The sequence below is a fragment of the Vulpes lagopus genome, chromosome 16, assembly GCF_018345385.1.
Source record: "Vulpes lagopus strain Blue_001 chromosome 16, ASM1834538v1, whole genome shotgun sequence".
In the NCBI taxonomy this organism is placed as follows: domain Eukaryota; kingdom Metazoa; phylum Chordata; class Mammalia; order Carnivora; family Canidae; genus Vulpes; species Vulpes lagopus.
In genome coordinates this window covers 57,155,276-57,166,056 of record NC_054839.1, presented here as the reverse complement: position 1 = coordinate 57,166,056, position 10,781 = coordinate 57,155,276, and positions in this window count along the sequence as shown.

Genomic DNA, 10,781 nt, shown 5'->3' with positions numbered 1-10,781 from the left:
AGAGCAGGCGCAGGGGGGGACCCCAGAGGCATGGGCTGAGGCTACTGACCAAAGGCGGGATTTCCTGTCTGGAGCTAGCTTCAGCCTTGTTTTTAAGGCCTGATTGAGTGAGACCCACCATATTATCCAGGATAATCTTCCTTATTTAAAGTCAGTTGATCAGAGACTTTAATAATATCTGCAAAATCCCTTAATAGCAAAAACCAGATTAGTGTCTGAATAACTGGGAGCTATACCCTGCTAAGCGGGCACAACATTGTAAGAAAATTGTTGCTTTGCCCTTTTGCAGGATAAATGCAAAAATATTTAACTACTCGGTGAATAATAGCTGACATACAGCCAATGATAACCCTAATAAAGTCAAAGGACTTCAGTTACAAACGGCACGGAGCTGACCGTCAAGGATATATAGGAGGCCGGGCCAGTAAATGGAAGCTTGCTCTTAATGTGCCGCAAAAAACGGCCGGGGAGGGAGGAGTTCTTCTGTACCCCTAAATGTAAGATGTTTCCCCCGCCAGAAATAATTGTCTCTCACATAGTAAAAAATCCCCCCCAAGTGACCTAATACTAGCTCTGTGTGCTTCTAAATGGCACCAGACAGAGTTGGTCTAAAAGGAGACAAAAGGAATGGACACATCTCCTGGCGCATGGATGTCGTGAAAGCCTCCTGGGACCCCTGAGGAATACGATGCAGGGCAGCCACCACCGAGAGTGAGGAGGCCAGCCGTCGAGCGGGCGGCGCTGCTGGCCGCACGTGCATCTGATGATCTGATGACAGACTTGTATCCAGAACGTGTAAAGAGCTCGCACAAATTCGTTTTTGGAACAGATGTAAACCGACAGGAGAGCGGGCAAAGGATGGATGGGTCGCTCGTCGGTGAAGTAGGAGGGAAGTGCGCCTAGAGACCCACGAAGATGCGCCTGCCTCCGAGACCGGGGACCTCCGCCGAAGAACTGCAGTGAGAAGCCGCTGCACGCTCCCCTGCATGACTGAGCAGGACGGCAGAAATCCCGAGGGCGGTGAGGCTCTTCGATGACCTCCTCGAGCGAGCACCTGGCACGGCCCTGCCCGACAGCTGCCCCCGGGGCCGCCCGGCCGCGGCTCGCGCTTCCACAGCCTGTATGAGGACGTCCTCAGCAGCACGGCTCATGGCAGCCAGGATCTGGAGGCAACCCTGGTGTCCGTCTACACCGGATGGGTAAAACTGGGAGCATATTCACACAGTGCGATATTCTGTGTTTTTTTATTGCAGCTCGATTTGCCGACGTGCAGCACGACACCCAGTGCTCATCCCGTCTAGTTCCCCCCTCAGTGCCCGCCACGCAGTCACCAGGTGTAGCAACGTGGTGCTGAGTCAAGGAATCCAGACGAGAGGTTATGTGCTGCGTAAATCCGTTGTACCCTCCCTGTGAGGTTCCAAGCCAGGCAGAATTCACCCGTGGCGTTGGGAGGCGGGAGGGGTGGGGCCCTCCTGCTCTCTGGGTGCTTGCTTCGTGAGTGTGTTCACCCCGGGAACGCCGCAGCCCACGCGCTTTGTCATACACTGTCCTGCCGCCGTGGAGTTCACGTTGAAAAGAATGAAGTCGTCATTCCGTGAAGATCATAAATCTACACGAAGAAAGAAAACTGTTACACAGAGGACACTCGTTCGGGGGGATCTAACTTCCAGCGACCACATGACCCCTAGATTCGAGTCATGTATCTCGCTTAGAAACCGCCTACAAGCGAGGGTGAAGGGTGCTGCGAGCAAGTGGCCCATGATGTCGGCTTCTGGAGATGCACGAGAAGAGTTCGAGTAGGGCTGCTTCGTGAAATCCTAGAGTGGAGAAATTCTTAAAAAAAGAGAAAAAGATTTTATTTATTTATTCATGAGAGACAGGCAGAGGGAGAAGCAGGCTCCCTGCAGGCAGCCCGATGCGGGATTCGATCCCGGGACCCCGGGGTCACACCCCAAGCCGAGGACAGATGCCCAGCCGCTGAGCCACCTGGGCGTCCCTATGATTAGCCTTACTAGGATGTCTCAGAGGAGGGACGGTCCCCAGGGCCTTTCTCCTGCCCTTCTCCCCGCGGAGATCACGGTGTCCGATACGAACCGGACGCGTCGTGTTCGGGAAGGAACGTGCGACTCTAGCAGACCGAAGGCGTGGTAAGGAGCGGGGGGAGCTTGCCCGGAGCGAGTGGGGGGGCGCCGGGAGGGGGCACGACCCCCGGTCAGGAAGTGAGGGGCCGTTCCAGGCGGCAGGACACCCCGGGAGACGGGCCCGAGGCGGGCCTGCAGGGCCTGTGGCCAACGGGCTGGAGGGCGCGTGGCCCCGGGGTCTCCGGGGGGAGGAGATCTGCGTCTTACAAAGATCCTGGGGTCGCAGGGGGAGACGGCCTGGAGCTGGGAGACGGGGGGCCAGAGGGCCCCGCCACCCCTCCCTGGGGCAGGCCGGTGACCACGGCGGCAGCGGTGAGCGAGGGACACCGGGCGGGGCCTCCCTCTCAGGGAAGACCCGCGTCGCTGAGGCACGGGGACACGGCGACTGGCGCTGGGGGACGCAGTGAAGCCCTGACTCGGGAAGCGCCTGAGCAGAGGGGTCGGGCGGTAGGCGGGGGCTCGATTCGAAGCAGCGTGAGGTCAGAAACGACAAGAAGTTGGTCATATCCTGTAAGGAAGTGGCGCGAGGGGGAGGCACGGCCGGACGCTGGGCCTCAGGTGGGGGGCCTGGGGCTGCGGAGGTCGGGACGGCCGGGCGCTGGTGACACCGGGCTCTCCGCTCCCGTGGGGGCCGCCGGGCGCTGGTGACATCGGGCTCTCCGCTCCCATGGGGGCCGCCGGGCGCCGGTGACACCGGGCTCTCCGCTCCCGTGGGGGCCGCCGGGCGCCGGTGACACCGGGCTCTCCGCTCCCGTGGGGGCCGCCGGGCGCCGGTGACACCGGGCTCTCCGCTCCCGTGGGGGCCGCCGGGCGCTGGTGACACCGGGCTCTCCGCTCCCGTGGGGGCCGCCGGGCGCCGGTGACACCGGGCTCTCCGCTCCCGTGGGGGCCGCCGGGCGCCGGTGACACCGGGCTCTCCGCTCCCGTGGGGGCCGCCGGGCGCTGGTGACACCGGGCTCTCCGCTCCCGTGGGGGCCGCCGGGCGCTGGTGACACCGGGCTCTCCGCTCCCGTGGGGGCCGCCGGGCGCTGGTGACACCGGGCTCTCCGCTCCCGTGGGGGCCGCCGGGCGCTGGTGACACCGGGCTCTCCGCTCCCGTGGGGGCCGCCGGGCGCTGGTGACACCGGGCTCTCCGCTCCCGTGGGGGCCGCCGGGCGCTGGTGACACCGGGCTCTCCGCTCCCGTGGGGGCCGCCGGGCGCTGGTGACACCGGGCTCTCCGCTCCCGTGGGGGCCGCCGGGCGCTGGTGACACCGGGCTCTCCGCTCCCGTGGGGGCCGCCGGGCGCTGGTGACACCGGGCTCTCCGCTCCCGTGGGGGCCGCCGGGCGCTGGTGACACCGGGCTCTCCGCTCCCGTGGGGGCCGCCGGGCGCTGGTGACACCGGGCTCTCCGCTCCCGTGGGGGCCGCCGGGCGCCGGTGACACCAGGCTCTCTGCTCCCATGGGGGCCGCCGGGCGCTTTCCTTTCTCCGGAGGAAAAGGCCACGAGGGAAGGGAGGACACGGACCGAGATAAAACTGACCCGAAGGACTCGCGGGTTTCCAGAGGCCCGAGCCCCACCAGCCGTGTGCGTCCTACGGGAGGTGAGATGGGCCGGTGGGTGGCAGCCGCGACCTCGGCCGGGCGGGGTAGGAAGGACCGTTGGGGACGGCGACGGCGTTCGCCCCGACACTGGTCCAGCTCATAGTACGAGGCACCCGCTGAGCGTCGCCGCTGGGCCTCGAGGCCGCGCAGTCGGGCCAGCCCGGAGCTCGCACCGGGGGCCGGGGCCAGGCCGGGGGTGGCCGCCCTCGTGGCTCAGCTCGCGCCGCGGGCCTGGGGTCGAGCCCCGGTCCGGCCTCCGCTCTGCGATCGCGGCGAGTCTGCTCGGGACCCTCCTGCCCGCCCTCGCCCTCGCCGCCCCCCGCCCCCCAAACTAGGCTTTGTGGGGAGAGCGAGCGCCCCCCTGCACCGTGAGCCGGGCCGGGGCAGCAGGGAGGATCCCAGGCCGGAGCCCGCGTCCAGAGCGGGGCACCTCACGGCCCAAGCCCCCGCGCCTCGACCATTCCCTGAAGAGCCATCACCGGGGTCTTGGGGAGACACAGGAGCCCAGGGGGCGCTTTGCCGGGAGGGGCGAGGAGCCTGCGCGGCCCCCAGGACAGCCGAGCGCCCTTGGGCTTCCCACGGGAGGCCACAGCCGTCGGGGCCTTCCCGGCGCCTCGTCCAGGCCGAGGGCAGCCCCCCCGGCCGTGGCCTCCGGACACCGACCGGGCCTGCCCCCTCCGAGGCCTCGGGAGCCCCGGGGGGGCCGCAGCTCGCTCGTGCGCGGGGTCTCGGCCTCCTCGGCCGGGTCAGAACAGGCCTCTGCGCCGCGGCCCCAGCTCCACGCCGGCTGCAGCCAGCGGCCCGGCCACGGGAGGCACAGCCCACTCGTGCTCGGCGCTCGCCGCCCGCGGCTCACCTTTATAGTTGGTTTTTATTGATTTTTTTTTTAAGGCATGAGTTGGAGGGAGAAGCAGAGAGAGAAGAATAGAGAATCTTTTTAAAAAATATTCATTCATTCATTCATGAGAGACACGGAGAGAGGGAGAGAGACCCAGGCAGGGGGAGAGCAGGCCCAACACAGGGAGCCTGATGCGGGACTCGATCCCGGGACCCCGGGGTCACGGCCTGAGCCAAAGGTGGACGCTCAACCGCTGAGCACCTCCAGGTGTCCCTGATTTTTTTTTTTTTTTAAGATTTTATTTATTTGAGAGAGAAAGCATGAGCAGGGGGAGAGGGTGAGGGAGAGTCTGACTCCCCGCCGAGAAGGGAGCCCCACGTGGGGCTCGATCCTGGGACCAAGCCGACGGCAGATGCTTAACCAGCTGAGCCACCAGGCGTCCCCCTACTGACCTCGGTAGAAGGTTCCCCCCAAGTGCCTGCTCGTCCAGGCTCCTGTCTTCACTCCGAGACCACTTCCAGTGCCTCCCTGGAGGTATACACGTATTTTATTTTATTTTATTTTTTTACTTATCCTGCTTGAAGCGTGTCGTGCTCCCCGACTCTGAGCACTGGAGCGCTGCACCACTGCCGGGGAGCTCCCAGTTCCCACTTCCCCGTGGGCTGCCCCTCGTGGGTTGCACTTAACTTCTTAATATCCCGCGAGGAGGATGAACAAACGCTTGGATAGCTTCCCACCAGCTCCCACGAGTGTGGCCGACACTTAAGTTGCAAAAGAACTTTCAGGCTTCAAATCTGAGAGCCTCTGGGCCACCGGGCGGGGTGGGGGGGGAGCTCGTGACCCCGGGGTCGGGATTGAGTCCCGCATCAGGGTCCCCGCAGGGAGCCTGCTTCTCCCTCTGCCTGGGTCTCTGCCTCTCTCTCTCCTCTCTGTGTATCCTCATGAATAAATAAAATCTTAAAAAAAAAAAAAATCACAGGAGCTACTACCATCCCACTTGCCCGCACCCAGGGGTGGCTCCTCTCCCGGGCACCTCTCGGTAGACAGGCCACCTTGTTTTGGATTTTTCCTCTCTCCTTTCCGTGAAGATGCAGCCCTTTGCGGATCCTGGCTTTGTGCAGAGATTTCAGATCCGACCCAGGACCCCCTTGTCTGGGTCCGGGGGTTTGTCACCACCACAGGACACTCACTCGTCCCCATGCGGCGTCTCGGTCCAGAGGATGGACAGGGGCTCCCGGCACCGTCGCGGCCTCGCCTTCACTTTAACACTCTGGTCTCCAGCCTCCTCCCTGCCTAGAGATCCGGGGTGGGGGGGGGGTTCCTTATTTTCTTATCTAACCAAAGCATTTAAATGGGTATTTATTCCTTTAGGCAGTTCTAGGCACGTTGTTGGAGGGAGGCTTTGGGGGGATAGAAATACCTCTTGGAAGTTTGGCTGGGCTGATTCGGGGGGCTGAGGTGTCCTACGCCACCTCTCCAAGCTCCTCCAGGACCCGAGAAGGCGCCTCCGACCCCCCTGCAGGCCCCCGGCGCCTGCCCAGGACCCAAGGGCCCTTATTTCAGGGTCTGCCCCCCTAAGACCACAGGATTCCGGGAACTAGAGCACGCTCCAGAGGGGGCTCCTAAATAGCTTGCTAGTGACGGTTCAGAGAACCCCATTTTCTCCTCCAGCAGACAAATATCCTGGGGAACACCCTAGAACTGACGGGGGAAAAGCAAGTGCATCGAGTTGTACCGTGTGCACAGGATGCCTCACAGCAAAGATCCCAACATTTCCTGGGTCCCCGTAAGACGGGATTACAGGTGCTGCTCCCCAACCCCTTCGTACTGTCCGTTTCTATGACAAACATGTTCCACGCTGATAGGTAAGAATTCCAATTTTTTTTTTATTTAAAGATTTTTATTTATTCATGAGACAGGAGAGAGAGAGGCCGAGACACAGGCAGAGGGAGAAGCAGGCTCCAGGCAGGAGCCCGACGTGGGCCTCGATCCCGGGTCTCCAGGACCACGCCCTGGGCTGAAGGCAGGTGCTAAACCGCTGCGCCACCCGGGCTGCCCAAGAATTCCAAAATTAAATGAGAAACCATAGTAGTGGCTTATTAAATTAGGAGAGCGCCGGCAGCGGAACCGGAGGCTTCCTGGACCGCGTGGCACAGTGACGAGCCCCTCCGTCCCCGGCCCGCGCTCCCCTGGCGGCCGTCACACTGGCCCCAGGAGGCCCGGCTTACCACGCCTTATCACGGAAATGTGCTTCTTCTCTCTCCTATCCCCACATCCGAAGAGTTACCCAGAACCTCTTTCCTTTAGGCTCTAGCACCTGCTGGGCAGCTCCCCCGCTGGCCTCGGCCCGGCCTCTCCCGCCACCCGCGGGGCTGGGGCCCGCTGCCTGCACCCTCAGAGTCTGGGGGCTCCTCGCTCACCTCCCTGGGAGGGCCCTGCCGCCTCGGCCCCTGGAGCTCAGGACCCCGGGCCCCCGCACGCCTCGCCCAGCTCTGGCCTCTGCCCGTGGTCACCCGGGAAACACCGGACTCCCGCGGAACAGACCGCTCGGGCCGCTGAGAGCGGGTCCACCCCCGCGGGCTCCTCGCCGCGCCCTGCCCGCCGGGACTCGGGGCCCTGGACCACAGGGCCGCTGGGTGGCCACCTAGCGGGGGCGCCCGAGCAGGGGACCCCGCCCCCGAGTGCAGGCGCCTCCAGACCGCCCCGGAGCCTGGTGTCTGCTCGGCCCGTCCTGGATCCCAGGGGGGCTCTCGGTGCCGGGGGCTCTGCGGTGGAGCACCTGCCTCGGCTCGTGGCCCCCGGCCTGGGATCGAGCCCCGCGGCGGGCCCTGTGCAGAGCCTGCTTCTCCCGCTGGTCTCCACCTCTCTCTGGGTGTCTGGGTGTCTCAGGGTGTCTCGGGGGTCTCCGGGTGTCTGGGTGTCTCTGGGTCTCCGCCTCTCTCTGGGTCTCTGGGTGTCTCTGGGTGCCTCCAGGTGTCTGGGTGTCTCTGGGTGTCTGGCTGTCTCTGGGTGTCTCTGGGTGTCTCTGGGTCTCCACCTCTCTCTGTCTCTGGGTGTCTCTGGGTCTCTGGGTGTCTCTGGGTGTCTGGGTGTCTCTGGGTCTCCACCTCTCTCTTGGTCTCTGGATGTCTCTGGGTGTCTGGGTATCTCTGGGTCTCCGCCTCTCTCTTGGTCTCTGAGTGTCTCTGAGTGTCTCTGGGTGTCTGGGTATCTCTGGGTCTCTGCCTCTCTCTGGGTCTCTGGGTGTCTCTGGGTGTCTGGGTATCTCTGGGTGTCTGGGTGTCTCTGGGTCTCTGGGTGTCCGTGTCTCTGGGTGTCTGGGTATCTCTGGGTCTCCACCTCTCTCTGGGTTTCTGGGTGTCTCTGGGTCTCTGGGTGTCTGGGTATCTCTGGGTCTCTGGGTGTCTCTGGGTCTCTGGGTGTCTGTGTCTCTTAGTGTCTGGGTATCTCTGGGTCTCCGCCTCTCTCTGTTTCTCTGGGTGTCTCTGGGTCTCTACCTCTCTCTGGGTCTCTGGATGTCTCTGGGTGTCTCTGGGTGTCTGTGTCTCTCAGTGTCTGGGTATCTCTGGGTCTCCGCCTCTCTCTGGGTGTCTGTGTCTCTCAGTGTCTGGGTATCTCTGGGTCTCCGCCTCTCTCTGGGTGTCTGGGTGTCTCTGGGTGTCTGGTTATCTCTGGGTCTCCACCTCTCTCTTGGTCTCTGAGTGTCTCTGGGTGTCTGGGTATCTCTGGGTCTCCGCCTCTCTCTGGGTCTCTGGGTGTCTCTGGATGTCTCTGGGTGTCTGGGTGTCTCTGGATGTCTCTGGGTGTCTCTGGGTGTCTGGTTATCTCTGGGTCTCCACCTCTCTCTTGGTCTCTGAGTGTCTCTGGGTGTCTCTGGGTGTCTGGGTATCTCTGGGTCTCCGCCTCTCTCTTGGTCTCTGAGTGTCTCTGGGTGTCTCTGGGTGTCTGGTTATCTCTGGGTCTCCACCTCTCTCTTGGTCTCTGAGTGTCTCCGCCTCTCTCTGGGTCTCTGGGTGTCTCTGGGTCTTGGGTGTCGTAGAAACAAATACATGGGAAGGTCAGGTCAGCGCCCCCCGCTGGGGCCCGGCTCACTGCTGCCTGGATCTCTTGGATTCCCCAGAAGCACGGGGAACCCCCGGTGCAGCCCTTGTGGCCCCATCTGGGTGTCAGGACGGTTCCCAGCAATGGCCCTGGTCTCAGTCCCCCCCATCCCCCCGCCTGCCCCCCCCACCGCCCGCCCACACAGTGAAGCAGGGAGCACTGCACCTGCCCCCACAGACGTCCCGAGGAGCCCCCCCGCCCGCTACCGTGGGTCACCTGCCGCAGGGGGCGGGTGCGGAGGAAGGATGCGGCCTGTGCTTCCAGGATACGCCCCGCAGGACCCTTGGGGACCCTCGGGGACCCCTGGCCGCCACCCAGGGCCAGGCGGAGGCTCCTGAGGCCACAGCCCCGCTTCCACACACCACAGCAACTCAGCTTCTGCCCGCTGGCTGGTGGGGAAGCCTCCGGGGAAGATTGTAGTTTGGGAGGAAAAAAAAAAAAAAGGTCCAACAAAAAAATGTATAAATATACTACAGACCCACACACCCCTACGTGTACACCGGGTAATTGCTAGCGTCCATTTCAGCAACGACACCTTAGGATTTCTTTTGTGGCTACAGTCGACCTTTGCATCACAGGGCTGAGTCAGGCAGACGGTTTGTACAAAGTCAAAGTTTTAATGGCTGTTAAATAATAAAAGAAAGGATATTTGCACTATGTACATTCCGTCCGCTGACGGTACTCTCAGCTGGCCATGCACATCTTATTGCACATATAGACAGTGTTCAGGGATCTTGAAGACGTCTTAGCCATACACGGACTAGCACTGAAGAGGCAAAAAGCCACTGCACAAAAATATTGAAGCCATTTGCATTATACAGCCAACTGTAAGAAAAATACTGAAGATTAATATCGAGAGAAATATTTTAATTTCGGAAAAAAAATCTCTAAGAACAAGGATTACAGAGCTTCATGTTTGCCATATATATATACACGTAAAAAAATATTTCAGGACCCTGCGTTCTGAATGCCCGTCAAGGTGCGGCGATCTGAATTCCTATTTCAACATCGACCTTTGCATGTTGCTGACACTGAATACGCTCTTTGCCCAAAATGCCTTTTTTTTTTTAATATACATCATTACGCTATTTGACAAAACAGGTATTTTTGTGCAGTACAGGAAAATATTAAAATATATTTTAAGTTAGGTTAAAGTGCACAGTACGTTTGATAGGAAATAACTGCTAGCTGCCAAGCCAAGTGAGCATCTCCGGTGGCCCCGCTGCTCGCCCACGGCGGAGGGCGGCCGGGGCGGCGACTCGTGTTAGCCTGTGTTCAATGCAAACCATCCTCCTGGTGTCTTGTGTTCTGCGTTCACCCCTGTATTTGTCTTATAAAATGTGGCAGCTGCTGCTCTCAAAACTGAGGGTGGCTTTTCACAGAAGGGAAGCTGCAGTCAGTCAGCCTTCACGAGACTTTAAAAGACGAAGGACCCGGGGGATGAGTCGCTGTGGGGCGAAGACGGCGTGCAAACCGCCGAAAACAGGCGGTGGTGTCTGAGACGCCTTATGGGAATCCCTGGAGCCAACACAGGCCCCTTCCCTTTGCTGGATCCTCTCTAGGCCTGTTTTGACTGAACCTCCTCCTCTCTAGGCCACTGGGTCTCTAAACGCCACCGCCCTAGCCTTCCCCTAAGCCTGCCCCGGGGTGGCTGGCAGCCGCCCCACCGACCCGCTGACCCACTTCTGTGCTTTCACACGGGCCACGGTGAGGCTTGCAGCGCTCTACGGGAGCCGCCAACCAAGTCACAGTGAAACGGGCACGTCTGCGTCTCTGACATCGTTTCCTCTCTTAAGAGTGGCAGTCGTGAGAAGTGCTGGTTTCCTGATCCGGGTCCTGATGTGCCGTATGCATTCTCGCTCACTCGGTCAAAGCTGTCCTTACACAAACTTTTTGGTTAAACAATAAACTTTTTATTTCTCTCTACTTTCCTATACCATTTCCTTATCATTTACCTTTGGTGCCAGACTTTCTTTCATTAGCCAGGTTACAGTGCAAAAATTATACTTCAAGACACAGGACGCTAACACTTACTACTTCTTTGTGTTAAAAAAAAACGTGAATGTTTTGTGCATAGCAAAATAAGTCTGAATCCAAAAAAATAATAATAATAATTG